The sequence below is a fragment of the Bos javanicus genome, chromosome 14 (assembly GCF_032452875.1).
Source record: "Bos javanicus breed banteng chromosome 14, ARS-OSU_banteng_1.0, whole genome shotgun sequence".
In the NCBI taxonomy this organism is placed as follows: Eukaryota; Metazoa; Chordata; class Mammalia; order Artiodactyla; family Bovidae; genus Bos; species Bos javanicus.
The window spans coordinates 71452559-71470733 of NC_083881.1; the positions used below are offsets into that span (position 1 = coordinate 71452559).

The 18175-nt window shown below is 37.7% G+C and overlaps 1 protein-coding gene across 6 annotated transcripts in view; it reads left to right on the forward strand.

Annotated features, from left to right (window-relative positions):
- The window catches only part of TRIQK (triple QxxK/R motif containing), a 117131-nt gene that overhangs the window by 22002 nt on the left and 76954 nt on the right, over positions 1 to 18175 (forward strand). The gene's annotated exons all lie outside the window — the stretch shown is intronic.

The following is an 18175-nucleotide window of genomic DNA, read 5'->3' on the forward strand; positions in this document are numbered from 1 at the left end:
TGAATGGAGGAGCCTGGTAGGCTGCAGTCCGTGGGGTCGCTGAGTCGGACATGACTGAGCGACTTCACTTTCACTTTTCACTTTCATGCATTGGAGAAGGAAATGGCAACCCACTCCAGTGTTCTTGCCTTGAGAATCCCAGGGATGGGGGATCCTGGTGGGCTGCCGTCTATGGGGTCGCACAGAGTCGGACACAACTGCAGCGACTTAGCAGCAGCAGCAGCAAAATCAATGTACCTGCATATAAGCAATTAAGGTCACAGAACAAATTAGGATAATAAAATATCTATTATTCAACATTATTTTAAATCTTTCTTGATTAATTGATACATTGATGTCTCATAAGTCTCGTGGAGAGAAGAAATTTGTCATAAAATGGAAGAAAATGGGCCCCTATTATTTATGTGACGTTATCCTCTACTGTCTTTTTCCACCCCTCATTCTAGTTAGAACTCTTCAGTGGTTCCCCATATATTTATGGTGTAGACTCCAGGGCACAGAGGAAGTAGGACACTTTTTATACTTGAAGGAGACGGGACACTTCTTGCACTGAGATCAAAGTACTGACATGATCAATGTTTGTGTCTGAGCACACGTATGCAGATTTTTGTCTGTTTGGTATATGTGTAAATGTGTGTTTTGGTGTGTGTGAGAGAATGAGAGTGAACTGGCAAAGTCAGTTGACCTTACCTAAAGATCTATATTTTTGTGATTTGGGAAACAAACTCATGTGCCCAGACTGAGATGAAGATGTGTTTCAGGAGAAACACAACCTGGAGTTGCTACTGAATCAAACAGGAGATGAGATCAACTTGGGACTGAGAGGTTGCTGGGCAGAGTTCTGTACTTGTACAAAATCAGGTTAAACATTTTACTGTAAAAATTGCTTTGCAAAGTTCAATTGCTTTTTTTCTTTAAATTGTTCAGAGTTCAGTAATAATTTGAAAATAAACATTTTAAGTGAATTTTATGTATGCCATTTTCATTAAAAGGGCCCATGATATGTAATCTATTCCCTGCTCCCAAATTTTGGTCAAAATAATAAAGACCCAATAGTAGGGGAAATATTTCTAAAATTAGTGAGGTAGTTATCAAGTGCTTTTATAAAATCATTTTTATGATGGACCTTGAAATAAATAGTATGTTATAGTGAAGTTAATTTTCAAAAATAAAATAGAGAAGTGATTTGAATATTATTATATTTTTCTTAAGGGTTTTTTTTGGAAAACATTGGAATGGACTGTAATTTAAAGGATATCCTAAAATTATATTTCTTACTCAGCGTTATATTTTAGAGCTAGGGTAATTTTTAACATTTGGAATGCTAAATTTGGTACTGCAAATTCAAGTTTTGATCATTAATGGAACCAGTTTTATCTAATGTTTGATTACCACTGCTCTAGTAAAAAGAACCATACTTACCTATCTAATTCAAGTGTGAATATATAAGAGAAATTGTGACATATAGGCTTAGAAATAACATCAAGGGTTTACAATTGAACTCCTGAGGAAGGAATAACAGAGAAGTAGTGCAAGTGTTGAATGGAGAAGATTCTTTTCTTAGACTGGAGAATAATTTGAGATTTCTGACAAAGATTAAATTGTTAGTTTAAAAAATGGGACCAATGTTCAAGATTTTTGTTGTTGTTCAGAAGCCTTCCATTTTAGAAAGTATTTTAGAATGCTCCTTATATACATAAACTGTAAGTATATAAGTGATAATCTATTCATCCAAAGTTTTCAACACATTAAGAAGAAGACCATATATGTAAGTTGTTGTTTTAAGTTATCCAAAGATATTTTTGCTGAAGCCACTTAGCTGATGATAGAAGATGGTTAGGAGACCAAATGATAGCAGAAAGGGTACTATTTATATGTAATTAAGTTACACATAGATATTATGAGACCATCCTTTTCTTTTTTTCTTTATGTATCTCAGTGACTTTTTACATGAATGTAAGGTCTTCAAGTTCAGATTAGTTTTTTTCTCTTAAAAAGCTTATTTGGACTGTATGGTGACTCCACAGTGAGTAAGTGATTAAGTCAGTATGATGTAATGATGCTAACAACATTTATCCAGCACTTACTATGTGAGGAGCACCATGTTAAGTACTTTAAATGAACTAGCAATTTAATTTAACGCTTACAGCAGCCACATGAGAGAGGAATTCTTACTGTACTGATTTGAAAAATGGTAAACGAGCTTAGCTTAGTAAACAATTAAAAAGGGACAGAACCAGAAAGGAAATAAGTTAAAGCAAGGAAGAGTTAACTCATACTTTATCAGACTCATCTCCTTATAAAAGAGAACTTATAGTAATATTTTAAAATTCAAAGCTTTTAAAATCAAATTTATAATAATTAAGCATAAAATGTGGATGTTTTAAGTTAACATAATAGGTCTGGAAAATATCTGTTCAAAAATGTACTGAGTATCCAGTGTTCTAATTTATTTGAGATTTTTTAGTGTACAAACAACTGTACAAACATTCTACTGAAGGGAAGTCAGAAAATAAAAAATAGACTAAATTTAATATGAAAAGAGCTTTTTCACCTTTTAAAAGTAACAATTGAAAGGTCTAAGGTAAAATAACTTTCCTGTTGCAACACTGATCATCTAATTGTTCATATTTTGTCATGCTTGCATCAGATCATGAAGAAATGAAATATTGATTGCTATAATATGGTTATTCATTTTAAATATTATTGACCATGACTTTGAAGAAATCTCTTCTCTCCTCCCTTCTTATACACTGAAGATGCAGCATTCCAAGAAAGCAATTAAATGTCATTTGTAAAAGAACTTTATTTTCTATAATTACAGACCTAGGCGGTCTGTGGCTTAAACGGATCGACAGTGAGAAGTCTTAGGACATATTTTTCCTATGAAGGACACATTTAAGTGCATTTTAGCATCAAAATAGCTACAAATGCTCATGATTAAAGACTCAGTCTTCTTTTTGTTTGCAGTATATAGGGGTGTGTTTATGTGTGTATAGAAAAAAAGAGGAAGGGAAAGAATAAACATGAAGATGATAATGAATTATGCCAAGGCTCCCTAGGTGTTTTGTTTTAGTAGCTTTTCAGAATCCTACCACTGTAATTCAGGGAATTGACTAAACATTTACCTTTATCATTAAAAGACAAAATACCATTTTTTTCTGTTCTCTGTTTCCTCTATTTTCTCTCAGGTGGTCTCATATTACTGTAGTGGATATTCTTTTATGTAGCCGTCTCTACTATACCACTCTGAATGTCTCTGCTCGGTGGATCATCTCGCATCTATTCTTTCTTGTGAATGCTTTAAGGAGTTAAAAAATGGATATGGTTTATGAACTTCGTTATTGAAGATGTAATAATGTGGCACAGTGAAAAATTGAAGTGTTCAATCACAAGGTCATTAACAAAGAACGAAAAATAATTAAGGGCAAAAGATGAAAGGAGGTTTTAAGGTAAATTTGAAATTGAAGCATGAAAACACCACTGTCTTGAGAGAGGCATAGGAGAGATTTTTGCAGAGGATAGAACCTGTATTGAAAGTCTGGTTCTGTAGTAACTAGACTTCTGTACTGAAAGAGATAACGTGTTAGTCTTAGGAACAGGCTATAAAAAAATTTTGGAAAAAGGTAGCAAAAGTGACAAATGTATTATAGTTAAAAAATAAACGGTAAGGGAATATGATTCATCAAGGGGAAATTTGGACCAGAGATTGTGATTATGGTCAATAATGTGAAAAAGTTGAACAATTATTTTTTATTTTGGGCTTTCCTGGTAGCTCAGCTGGTAAAGAATCTGCCTGCAATGCAGGAGACCCTGGTTCAATTCCTGGGTTGAACAGTTGAAAAATTATATTTTTTCTTTATTAATTGCTTCATGAAGTTTATTAGTGCACTCAGTTGTTTACTTTCATAAAATTCCATTTTGTAAAATGAACCAAAAGGGCAAGTTTAAACACAGGGGCCCAGAAGAGTTCACAGCCTTTTTATGACATTCATTTCCAAATGCCTATTTGAAAGAGAATGTCCTGGTTTACGATTTTCTTTTTTTTTTTTTTTTTTACTTTTAGAAAGAGGCAGATGGTATGAAAACTGGACTCCCTTGTTTAAAGGGAATGTTGATATTTATAACCAAGCTTATCTCCAGCAAGATTTGTTTTTTGCAGCTGTTCCAGGTTGAAAAAAAATATATTAAAGTCCTGGCTTGTTTTTCTTTCCATATTTGGGGTGGGGGGGAGAATCTTCAGAATGTGAAAAAGTGATGTTTGATTTTAAACATGAATGCAATGTAAACTGTGATTTTTTTGCTTCTATATGTGAATTTTCTGTTTGTATGCTGTGATGATATTACTCTTTTTGTTTCACTGATCTATTTCCTAGATACATCACACTTGGGAAATAATTTACTTATCATTTTCCTATCATCAAAGTATTCTAGGAAATGTAGATTTTCTCTGAGTTAGCCTTTATTATTAAACTATTTTCTGACTTTTCATTTTGATATATTAGTCATTTTCTTTCTTCCCAGAGTGAGTATATTTTTCACTGGGAAATAAATGTTTTCTGTCCTTTTTTATAGTTATATTATTTTTTATAAGGTGTGATATTCTTTGCTTCTATTTTCAGTTGTAAATGCTGCTATGTCTCTGAACATATATATCTTAGCAACTTCCTTTAATAATTTCATTGAAAATTAATGGCACTTTGTACTCTAAAATTAATACATGGAGCTGTCTCATTGGGAACATGACAACACTGGAATGAATATCTAAGTTCAGTTGAGTTCAGTCACTTAGTTGTGTCTGATTCTTTGTGACCCCATGGACTGAAGCATGCCAGGCCTCCCTGTCCATCACCAACTCCAGGAGCTTTTACTCCAGGAGCCGGTGATGCCATCCAACCATCTCATCCTCTGTCAGCCCCTTCTCCTCCTGCCTTCAATCTTTCCCAGCATCAGGGTCTTTTCATGTGAGTCAGTTCTTCGCATCAGGCAGCCAAAGAATTGGAGCTTCAGCTTCAGCATCAGTCCTTCCGGTGAATATTCAGGACTGATTTCCCTTAGGTTGGACTGGTTGGATCTCCTTGCAGTCCAAGGGACTCTCAAGAGTCTTCTCCAGCACCACAGTTCAAAAGCATCAATTTTTTGGTGCTCAACCTTCTTTATGGTCCAACTCTCATATCCAAACATGACTACTGGAAAAACTGTAGCTTTGACTATATGGACCTGTGTCTGGAAAGTGATACCTCTGCTTTTTTTTTTTTTCCTCCTTTTTTTTTGCCACTTTATTTTTTAATTGAAGGATAACTGCTTTACAGACTTTTATGGTTTTCTGTTGAACATCAACAAGAATCAGCGATAGGTACACACCCATGTTCGCTCCCTCTTTAACCTCCCTTCCATCTCCCTCCCCATCCCACCCTTCTAGATTGTCACAGAGCCCCTGTTTGAGTTCCCTGAGTCATACAGAAAATTCCACTGGCTATCTATTTTATATATGGTTTGTCATAGCTCTTCTTCCTCGTAGCGAGCATCTTTCAATTCCATTGATGCAGTCATCATCCATAGTGATTTTAGAGCCCATGAAAATAAAAGTCTGTCACTATTTCCACCTTTTTCCATCTGTTTGCCATGAAGTGATGGGACTGGATGCCAGGATCTTAGTTTTTTGAGTGTTGAATTTTAAGCAAGGTTTTTCACTCTCCTTTTTCACCTTCATCAAGGGGCTTTAGTTCCTCTTTGCTTTCTGCCATTAAAATGGTATCATCCACCTATCTGAGGTTGTTGATAGTTCTCCTGGCAATCTTGGTTCCAACTTGTGATTCATCCAGCCCAGCTTTTTGCATGCTGTACTCTGCATAGAAGTTAAATAAGCAGAATGACAGTATACAGACTTGATATTTTCCTTTCCCAATTTTGAACCCATCCATCGTTCCATTCACTCTAGTATGTTAGTTCATTTTACAAATGCCATTTTTCCTTGCATTAGTGTTTGCCTAATGTGGGTTTAGTAAAAATTTAAATGGAATTCTCACAATAAACAAATTGACTTGAAACATTCAGTAAAACTTGCTAGTATTCTATTACTCTGTACTTTTACCATGTAATAAAGCAAGTGATTCTATAAGAGGTGTGAAACTGCAAACAAAAGTCATCACTACTCCTGATTTTGTTGTTATTGCTCATGTTCCCAATGGATACCATATGAGTGAGCACTTAAAGATCATTGACCTGAAGTTGTCTATATTCATTTCTACTTTTTTAACCAGAAGATCCAAAGTGTATGTTTCTCAAATTCTTTGAAAATAATAAAAATAAGAAAGATGAAAGGATGTTTTTTCAATTAGTACTATAGATATCTGAATAACATTTAGTTCAAATATCAATGGCTAAGGCAGAAATAAAATACATTATTTTATTATATGTTATGGCTGAAGGAGATTTGTGCTTAGTCATATTAGAAGTGACAGTGCATAAAGGAAAGTGATATAAATATATATTTATAAACTATATTAAAATAATTGAATTTTTAATTCAGAAGCATTTATGTATTTCCCAGGTTTGCAGCCTTTCATTTTGAACATCATCATTATTCTATTAGTTCATGGGAAAAATAGCACACTGTTCACAATAATCACCCTCTTTTTTTTTTGAAATATTCTTCTAGAGGACTTGATTCTGAGATAAAATGTTAGCTTGTATGAAGGAGGATTTAATTAACTCTGTTGAAAATTGACCAGCGGGAAAGAGAGAAAACTTGCAAAGTAGTAATGCCAATTTATAGAGAATAAAAATTGATTGTAAAATAGAAACCTTTAAAGGAAATGTTAGTAGAGTATAATGGCAGTTTAATTTCCTGATAAGAATGTAGCTTGGAGAGCATCTAACAAACTTTATATGTTTCTTTTTTGTCTTTAAAAATAATTAGTGAGAATTCCCTGGTAATGGTTAGGATTCAGTGCTTTCACTGTGGGAACCAGATCCAGTTCCTGGTTGGGGAATTAAGAACTTGCAAGCTGTGTGGTGCTGCCATAAAAACAAAACAAAACAAAACAAACAAAGAAACAAAAACAAAACCAAAATAAATAATTACTAATGATAACCAATAGCTATGTTTAACTGATTCAATAAACTAGATACTAGCTAATTCATTTCCAGACATGTATTAGTTTTCTATAATGCATAGCACGTTACCATAAACTTAGTGGCTTACATCACAGTCACTTATTAGCTCACAATTTTGTGGGTCAGGAGTCCAACATGGTCGTAATAGGTTTTCTCCTTGGGATCTTGCAAACCTGAAATCGAATGCCAACCAGACTGTTCAAGGTTTTGTGAAAGAATCTACTTCTAAGTTCTTATAGGTTGTGGGCAGAATTTAATTTCCTGTGGTTGTAGGACTGAAGACCTCCTCCTTTCCTTCTTGGTTGACTAATCTCCTCCATGTCACCTTTATTTCTTGCTACATGGACCCTTCCATCAATGGAGAATTTCTTATTCATAAAATTCCTTTGAATTTCTCTGACTTGTCTTACTTTGACTTCTTGACTGTGATTTAAAATGCTCGTATGATTAGATCAGTACCACCTGGATGATGTCCTTATTTTAAAGTCAGCTGATGTAGAACATTAACTAACTGTGTGAAACCCTTTTGCTGTTAATGTAACATAATCTTAGGAGTTATATTTTGTCATATTTACAGATTCTACCCACACTGTAGATGAGGAAGAGATTTGCAAAGAACAGCATATTGGAGGCAATCTTAGAATTCTACCAATCACGTTTGATATAGTCATTGCCTATCAGTATAATGTATGGGTAATTTTTAATTTACTGGGTGCTCCAGGGTTGCCTCATTATTTTTGTAGTTAATACCAGCTCTTTCTTTCTCTACTTACTTACCATTTTTGTATTTACATCTAACATCCTACTTTCTACAGTAAGTAGAATTATTGCTATTATTATATCTTTTTTCTTATCTGTGTTTAGAACAGATGAGACATAGGAACCCACACATTGAGATTCCTACTTTTAAAAAGTAGCTAATGAATTCCTATGGAGAGTTATTCTTGGTCTCTCTTGGTCATTCAAAACTGTTTTGAGAAAACACAGTTAACTGTAAAAAGCTATATTGTATTTAGGAATTGATAGGGCAGAAATAGAATAATGAATCATATATTTTACCCCAGGCTCCCCAGACAACAGATTCTGAGGCACAGCTTAAACTTGGATGCCATACTAGGGAGACAAGAGTGAGTGAAAAATAGAAGAAAAAAAAACTAGATAAGGAGGAAAAACAAATATAAGGTGGTTACTGAACTGGCCACAGTGTAAGAGAAAATATAGACTTTTATTTAGTCATGTGGGACATCTCCAGGCTGGCTGTATAGAGCCAATTAGTTGGATTGAGGAAGAGAAAGAAATTTATCTGCTAACATCTTCCTGTCACTTATTTTTTATTGGTCAAAGCTCTATCCTTGTACTTTTCAGATTGCCTTGGGGCTCTGGGGCTTGGGATTTGGAAGTGGTGGGAGAAGCCAAGCTTCTTATCGATCTACGTGTAGGCATTGCTGTCGCTGTGGAGGTGGTGTTGGAAATAGTACCTTCACCTTTACCCTCACCCACCCCCCAGAGGAAGCCATGTCAGCTAGCACTGTTAGATTAGTTGTGGGTAATTGCTGGTGCTATGCATTGGGCAAGTGACTGAGCATCCAGGAGACAGTGAATGTGGGAAAATACATAAGTTGGGTCTAACAGAGAATGTTGTGTAGTGATTGCATCTGGTCAACTTCTTTAAAGAAGTTGAGTCTTTAAAGTCTTTAAATCATCTTTAAATAATTTTAATCTTTAATTTAATCTTTAAATATTTAAATAATCTTTAAGGATTATTTGTAATATGTAAGTGTGCCTTTGATAGGATGCAGGTCACAGTTCAGTTCAGTTCAGTTCAGTCGCTCAGTCGTGTCCGACTCTTTGCGACCCCATGAATCGCAGCACACCAGGCCTCCCTGTCCATCACCAACTCCCGGAGTTCACTCAGACTCACGTCCATCGAGTCAGTGATGCCATCCAGCCATCTTATCCTCTGTCGTCTCCTTCTCCTCCTGCCCCCAATCCCTCCCAGCATCAGAGTCTTTTCCAATGAGTCAACTCTTCGCATGAGGTGGCCAAAGTACTGAAGTTTCAGCTGGTCACAGTTAGAACTCCTTAAATGTTTAAGAAGTTTAATTTTTACATAGAATATCCTCCTTTGTTCACAGACGTGAAGTGAAGTGCAGTGAAAGTCATTCAGTCATGTCCAACTCTTTGCGACCCCATGGACTATACAGTCCACAGAATTTTCCAGGCCAGAATACTGGAGTGGGTAACAGTTCCCTTCTCTAGGGGATCTTCCCAACCCACTGATCGAACCCAGGTCTCCCACACTGCAGGTGGATTCTTTACCAGCTGAGGTTCTCAGATAGTCCTTTCACAATTTATATAGCTTTTTTTTTTTTTTAAAGATGGGGAAATTAACCAAGCATAATTAATGTGATATATCATTCCTTTGGATATCCTTTGTTAGTTGAGTCCTAGAGTTTTACTGAAAGGCATCAATCTTGTGGATGTGTTGCTTTCAAATATGAGCATTCAACTAGGTCAATATTTTTTTACCAATGTAGACAAAAGCCAGTTGTCTATTTTCACATGATTACTGTAATAGCAGAATCTGAGATTAGTATTTACGTGATCCTTCTTAGACAAAGATTTTGTTATTATTTATTTTTTGCTATTGTTAGTAGGATCAGTGTAGGGTTGAACTCAGGTTCTCCGATAAGGCTTGTTTAAAGGTTAAGAACAAACAGATGTATTTCATCTCTGATGTTTCTTCTGATTCTGTGATTCTGTTGTACTAAATAAACTGATATGCTGGCTAGTTATTATCAGCTCCTGCCTTTAAAATATTTAAGGTAGGTTCCATGACTTCAACACTGACATTCTTATTCGCAAGTTTAGGTATACTCATATGTCTTTTCAACAGTGAGGCTGGGAATCCCTGAGCCTTTTGAGGTTCCTGGGTGGCGGATCAGCCCCAGGGCAGCCAGCACAGCAGAAAGGCCTGGGAGCCCTCCACTCCTGGGCATCCTCCAACATTTGTAAGCTCCAGTCAAAAAATCCAGCAGAGCCTTTGCTCAGGCCCTGGGGCAGCACATTGACCAACACTCAGTATCCAGTAAAGGTTTGGTTGTTGTTGTTCAGTTGCTAATTCATGTCTGACGCTCTGCAACCCTATAGACTGCAGCATGCCAGGCTTCCCCAGTCTTTCACCAACTCCCTGACTCTGCTCAAAGTCATGTCCATTGAGTCAGTGATGCCATCCAACCATCTCATCCTCTGTCAACCCCTTCTTCTCCTGCCTTCAATCTTTCCAAGCATCAAGGTCCTTTCAAATGAGTCAGCTCTTCACATCAGGTGGCCAGAGTGTTGGAGCTTCAGCTTCAGCATCAGTCCTTCCAATGAATATTCAGGGTTGATTTCCTTTAGATTGACTGGTTTGATATCCTTGCAGTGCAGGGGACTCTCAAGAGTCTTCTCCAACACCACAGTTCTAAGGCATCAATTCTTCGGTGCTCAGCTTTCTTTATGGTCCAACTCTCACATCCATACATGACTACTGGAAAAACTGTAGCTTTGATTAAATGGACTTTTGTTGGCAAGGGCTCTACTTTTTAATACACTGTCTAGGTTTGTCATAGCTCTTCTTCCAAGGAGTAAACATCTTTTAATTTCATGGCTGCAGGCACCACCCACATTTTAGAGCCCAAGAAAATAAGGTCTGTCACTGTTTCCATTGCTTCCCCATCTGTTTGCCATGAAATGATGGGACCAGATTCCGTGATCTTCATTTTTTGAATGTTGCATTTTAAGCCACCTTGTTCACTTTGCTCATTCACCTTCATCAAGAGGCTCTTTGGTTCCTCTTTGCTTTCTGCCATAAGGATGGTGTCATCTGCATATCTGAGGTTATTGATATTTCTTCCAGCAATCTTGATTCCAGCTTGTGCTTCATCCAGCCTGCAATTTCGCATGATGCACTCTACATGCAAGTTAAATAAGCAGGTTGACAATATATAGACTTGACGTACTCCTTTCCCGATTTTGAACGAGTCCATTGTTCCATGTCCAGTTCTGACTGTTCCTTCTTGACCTGCATACAGGTTTCTCAGGAAGCAGGTAAGATGGTCTGGTGTTCCCATCTCTTTGAGAGTGTTCCATAGTTTGTTGTGATCCACGCAGTCAAAGAATTTAGCATAGTCAATGAAGTAGAAGTAGGTGTTTTTCTGGAATTTTCTTGCTTCTTCTATGATCCAGCGGATGTTGGCAATTTAATGTCTGTTTCCTCTGCTGTTTCTAAATCCAGCTGGTACATCTGGAAGTTCTTGGTTCACATATTATTGAAGTCTAGCTTGAAGGGTTTTTGAGTATTACCTTGCTGGCATGTGAGTATTACCTTGTTAGCATGTGAAATGCCTGCAATAGTCTGGTAGTTTGAACATTCTTTGGCATTGTCCTTCTCTTGGATTGGAATGAAAACACACATTTTCCAGTCCTATATCCACTGATTTTTCCAAATTTGCTGCCATATTAAGTGTAGCACTTTAACAGCATCATCTTTTAGGATTTTGAATAGTTTGGCTGGAATTCCATCACCTCCACTAGCTTTGTTTGTAGTGACGATTCCTGAGACCCACTTAATTTCATACTCCAGGATGTCTGGCTCACATGATTGTGATCACATGATTGTGACTGATCACACGATTGTGGTTAACTAAATCATTAAGATGTTTTCTGTATAGTTTGTCTGTGTATTCCTGCCACCTCTTCTTAATATCTTCTGCTTCTGTTAGGTCCATACCATTTCTGTCCTTTATCATGCCCCTCTTTGCATGAAATGTTCCCTTGGTATCTCTAATTTCCTTGAAGAGATTTCTGGTCTTTCCCACATTATTGTTTTCCTCTATTTCTTTGCAATGTTCACTTAGGAAGGCTTTCTTACCTCTCCTTGGTATTCTGCATTCAGATGGGTATATCTCTCCTTTCCTAGACCAGTGAAAGTTTACACACTCAGGAGGATCAGCAGTGGGGCAACTGGTAGCTGGGCATGTCCTACGGCTATGTGGAATAGCTGAAGGGCATGTCCCTGCTTGTCTGGGCCTGAGAAAACATTGTCCACTGGAGAAGGGAATGGAAAATCACTGTCTTGCCTTGAGAACCCTATGAAAAGTATGAAAAGGCAAGAAAAATATGACACCAAAAGATAAGCATTCCAGATTGATAGGTTTCCAGTATACTACTGGAGAAGAGCAGAGAAATAGCTCCAGAAAGAATGAGGAGGCTAAGCCAAAGGAGAAATGACAGCCAGTTGTGCATGTCTGGTGATGAAAGTAAAGTCCGATGCTGTAAAGAACAATATTGCATAGGACCTGGAATGTTAGGTCCATGAATCAAGGTAAATTGGACGTGGTCAAACAGGAGATGGCAAGAGTGAACATTGACATTTTAGGAAGCAGTGAACTAAAATGGAGGGGAATGGGGCAAATTTAATTCAGATGACCATTGTATCTACTACTGTGGGCAAGAACTCCTTAGAAGAAATGGAGTAGCCCTCTCATGGTCAAAAAAAGAGTCCAAAATGCAGTTCTTGGGTGCAGTCTCAAAATCAACATAATGATCTTGGTTCAGTACCAAGGAAAACCATTCAACATCACAGTAATGGAAGTCTATGCCCCAACCACTAATACCAAAGAATCTGAAGTTGAACAACTCTATGAAGCACTCTAGGTGAGTGACCACACCATCATGGTTATCTGAGTCATTGAAACCATTTTTTAGTAGTTCTTCTGTGTATTCTTTTCACCTCTTATTTTCTTCTGGTTCTGTTAGGTCCTTACGGTTTCAGTCCTTTACTGTGCCCATCCTTGCATGAACTATTCCCTTGATATCACCAGTTTTCTTGAGGAGATCTCTAGTCTTTCCCATTCTACTATTTTCCTCTATGTCTTTGCACTGATCCCTTAGGTCAGGGCCAGGGATATAGGTCCTTGGGATATATAAATACATCTTTGAAGGAGTGGGGCACCCAAGGAGAGCACATGTGGACTGGTTGTACTGTGCTGTGCTTAGTCACTTAGTCATGTCCGACTCTGCAACCTCATGGACTGTAGCCCACCAGGCTCCTATGTCCATGGGGATTCTCCAGGCAAGAATACTGGAGTGGGTTGCTATCCCCTCCTCCAGGGGATCTTCCCAGCCCAGGGATCAAACCCAGGTCTCCCGCATTGCAGGCAGATTCTTTACCAGCTGAGCCACCAGCGAAGCCCAGTTGTACTGTGGGTGGCACCAAAATTTAACAAGCAGACTGAGGAAAAAATGCTTATGATGATTGTAAGCAATAAATCAAGGTGATGGAGGTGGAAAATCGGGTGAGTACTGACTTGAACACTAATGCCTAAGAGTTTCAATACTAAGTACAGTTGGCCTTCCATATCCTTGGGTTCTGCATCCACTGATTCAACCAACAGGATCAAAATGGTTCAAAACGAGAAAAAAATTCCAGAAAGTTTCAAAAAGCAAAACTTGAACTTGCCACATGCAACTAGTTTCATAGCATTTGTATTGTATTAGGTATTGTGAATAGTCTAGCCATGATTTAAAGTATGTGGCTGTATGTATATAGGTTATATTGGAGAAGGAAATGGCAATGAACTCCAGTATTCTTGCCTGGAGAATTCCATGGACAGAGGAGCCTGGGGGGCTGCAGTCCATGGGGTCACAAAGACTCGGACACGACTGAGCGACTTTATATGCAAATGTTGTATTATCTTATATAAGGGGCTTGAACGTGAAAGATCCTGGCATCCTTGGGGATTCTAGAATTATGAGGGACACTTGTACTCTACTGCCACACATCACCAAGAGAGAGGTTTCATAAATAAGAACTGTTTGTCCTGTGGCACAGCCTATCTTGTGGTATTCTCTTATCTGCAGCATATGTTGTCTAAAATAGTCATCTGTTTCCTGAAATGTAAATATTCCCGAAGAAGATTTGCCATTCTAACCTTCACCCTACAACACCTTGTAAAAGACAAACCAGTTGAGCTACAGTGTGTTGTGAATTGCCCTTGTGTGCTTCATAGTTGGGGTTAGAGTAATACTGATGGGCCCTGGTTTATAGTTGTTCAGCTGGTGTCACAGGGCCTCATTGACATGAGACCTCAAAAGTGCCCTGATTTGGGATGTATAGTCACCCTATTTTAGGTTCCTATTGACAGAATATTTCTTTCACATCTGAAGCTGCAGAGCTGGTTGATAAGCATGTCTCTTAACCAGTTCTTGATAACTTTTATTCATTAACCGGATGCTTATTCTCTTCCGTTATAATCCTAAATCAGCTTTCTGAAAATCCCTTTATTTCACCAAACTTTACATGAAACAAAAGTTTTATAGGGTGATAATGTGCAAAATTTGAAAAGTTGGACAAGTAACATTGGAAATGTGGCATTTTCAAATCTTCTCTTAGAGACTGACAAGGCACAAGTGGAGACTTGGTAAAGCTCTTCAGTAAAGCCAAACTAATAATAGTATATAGTCCTAAAACATTTTGGGAACTTGATTCATGTTTACTTCAATGTAAAATACATGTAAATTAAGAAAAAGATTTTTAACTTTGAAATAAGCCAAACTTGGTTATAAATAGTGATTTTGATAGATTTAGGGTGAATCAGAACATTTCATCTATACAGATATATTATTTAGAAATTCCCAGTCATATGTGTAACATTTGGGCTAAACATAACAAGTTGTACATTTTGCTCCTAAAACCTGTGTCTCAGGTAACTTATTGAAAGCTCTGAGAAGAATTTGCTAATATTACTTCACAGCCAAGAAAAGGGAGTTCATATTGAAGAATTATCATAAAACAAACATATATCTGTTTACTTAGGAATTTCAGAGATAAGAATAGATGCCATGTGAGATGTTTGCATCTAGAGCTTATTGTTTTCTCTCATCATTTAGCTACCAGTTTTTGATACCATCTGGATAGAATAAAGTTTTTTGTTGTTGGTATAATTGAAACAATCTTGGGTTTCATAAAATTCTCTTAAAATAACCTAGTTTAAAGGGATTATAAGTGTTGAAAAATCAGTTTGTGACCTTTATAACTAGAATCCTATTTTTAATTACTCAATTTCTCATCAGGAAAAACAATCCGAAGGTGTTTTGGTACAAGATTCGAAACTACCTTTTCCCTACTTCAACTCACTGAAGCCAAAGATAGCCTTGGTATCTCTCTCATGCTGAGCTACTGTTAGTAGCTTGTAGCATGTGGTGTACACACTGCCTGACTTACTGATTTATATTTGAATTGTGGACTTCTTTGTTCTTTTTTACATGGTTGAGTACGTTTCTCTTCTTATATCAGCTTATATATTACTTTGTATTAGTAAAAACAGGGTCTGCAGTATTATTTGGTACCATATTATGGTAACCTACATAAACTTTTTAAAAGTACAGTTTATACTCAAAATAACCTTTATTTGAAGTGTTAGTTGCTCAATCATGTCTGACTCTTTGCAACCCCTGGACTGTAGCCCAGGCCAGGCTCCTCTGTCCATGGAATTTCCAGGCAAGAATATTGGAGTGAGTTGCCGTTTCCTTCTTAACCAGGGATCTTCCCAACCCAGGGATCGAACCCTGGACTCCTGAATTGCAGGCGGATTCTTTATCATCTGAGCCACCTGGGAAGCCCCCTTTATTTGAAAGACAGTATAATGTATGTCATTAGTGATTGTTTTATTAACTATTAAAAGTTATATGATAGGCCAGTCTAGCTTAATTAACACATCTTCTTTTGTAAATATAGTACAGGAAATTAAAATACATTTCCAATGAAAGTGAAAGAGGAGAATGAAAAAGTTGGCTTAAAGCTCAACATTCAGAAAACGAAGATCATGGCATCTGGGCCCATCACTTCATGGGAAATAGATGGGAAACAGTGGAAACAGTGTCAGACTTTATTTTTTTGGGCTCCAAAATCACTGCAGATGGTGACTGCAGCCGTGAAATTAAAAGATGCTTACTCCTTGGATGGAAAGTTATGACCAACCGAGATAGCATATTCAAAAGCAGAGACATTACTTTGCCAACAAAGGTCCGTCTAGTCAAAGCTATGGTTTTCCCAGTGGTCATGTATGGATGTGAGAGTTGGACTGTGAAGAAGACTGAGAGCTGAAGAACTGATGCTTTTGAACTGTGGTGTTGGAGAAGACTCTTTAGAGTCCCTTGGACTGCAAGGAGATCCAACCAGTCCATTCTGAAGGAGAGCAGTCCTGGGTTTTCTTTGGAAGGAATGATGCTAAAGCTGAAACTCCAGTACTTTGGCCACCTCATGCAAAGAGTTGACTCATTGGAAAAGACTCTGATGCTGGGAGGGATTGGGGGCAGGAGGAGAAGGGGACGACAGAGGATGAGATGGCTGGATGGCATCACCGACTTGATAGCTGTGAGTCTGAGTGAACTCCAGGAGTTGGTGATGGACAGGGAGGTCTGGCGTGCTGCGATTCATGGGGTCGCAAAGAGTCGGACACAACTGAGCGACTGAACTGAACTGAACTGAAACTTTGTAAATCATAATGATCATTTCTCTGCTTAGGAACACGGTCTAGATATAAATCCCTCCCAGATTTGAAGTGCCTATTCCTTTGATATTTATGCAATTCAGAATTAAAAAAAATAATGTAACTAATCTCCCTACCCCTAAATTATGAGCGTTGTTGATGATACATGCAAGGCAGCTTTTTTGTCTATTCTGGGCAGTATAAATTTAATGTGTTGTTTTCAAGTATGTCATGTGTCCAGATGCCACAACAATCTGTGCATTAGAAAGGCATTAAAATAAAAGTAAGTAAAATATTTGTTGATATTTTTTTTATGAAGACCAGTGAATTTGTGGTGCATTATGTTTGGATTAACTAATTCTATTAGGTTTCAGGAAAAACAAGTACATTGTTTTCTTATAGCCATTTGAAACATTTTATAATATGAATTTATAATAATACTCTGCCCTCACCACCTACCCCATACCTACTTCTCCCACTATATTACGTATTTCTGTTGATGATGGTATCATATCTCTAACCTAGTATTTTGCCAAGTATGGTCCACATACCAAATGAGTTTGAAAACTCTGACATGGAGTTGGTGCTTGTTTAAAATGCAGCTTCCTTGACCCCTCCCTCCCCAACATTACTGACCAGGTATCTCTGAAGAGTGCGACCTGGGACTTTGTTTTTTAATTATGACTCTACTTTTAAAGCACAGTTGGCTTCCCCATTTCCTCTGCCTCATGCCCCCATCCAGGGTGTTCCCATAGTCTAAAAGTCGAATACCAGACTGTCACTTCCTACCCACTTGCTGCATTCCTCCCCTAGTGGGTTGCCTTTGAATATAATTTGGCTTTTTTAAAGCTTATTAACTATGTTCAAACCTTCTAGTCTTTCTAATATTATTAAAAAGTATCTGATTTACTCACCACATTGCACAATACCCTTCTATAATTTTCTGTTGAATTCAGAAAAAGCCTGAGGTTTTAGCTGGTCCTGAAAAGCTTCCACGAGGCAGACTGCCCACTCGGCCTCTACTGAAAAGGCCAAAAGGTCTCATGGTCCCGGTGCAGGCTTCACATCTACTTCTAGCAGTGTTCCTCAAATGCTCCCACAGAGGAGAATTACCCAACAGCTGGTTAAAAAGAAAACTAGTGTCTTTCAAACATTAATGGCCTAAACAAACAAACAAACAAAAAACCCCTGGAGATTCCTGAACCTTATCCCTTGGGATTCCTGGGGCCCAGGAATCTATATTTTTGCTGGTGATGGAACACATTTTGGGAAATACTGGCCTAGGGCTTCTAGTCACTCCTGGTGAATTTGTGTGCCTAGTTAGACTCTTGAGTCCCGAGCCTTTTCCCTGGAACTGAGATCCTCAGGTCTGGGCAGCAGATTCTTCCCACTGGTACTGGGATCTCCCATTTTTACCCACGTCTCAGCTGACTGCTGGGAGGCCTGAGTACTCTGTTCAATTTTGAGATGAGTTGGTTCAATATACTCTACATTCCTGCTATCTTGATTCACCATTTGGTGTT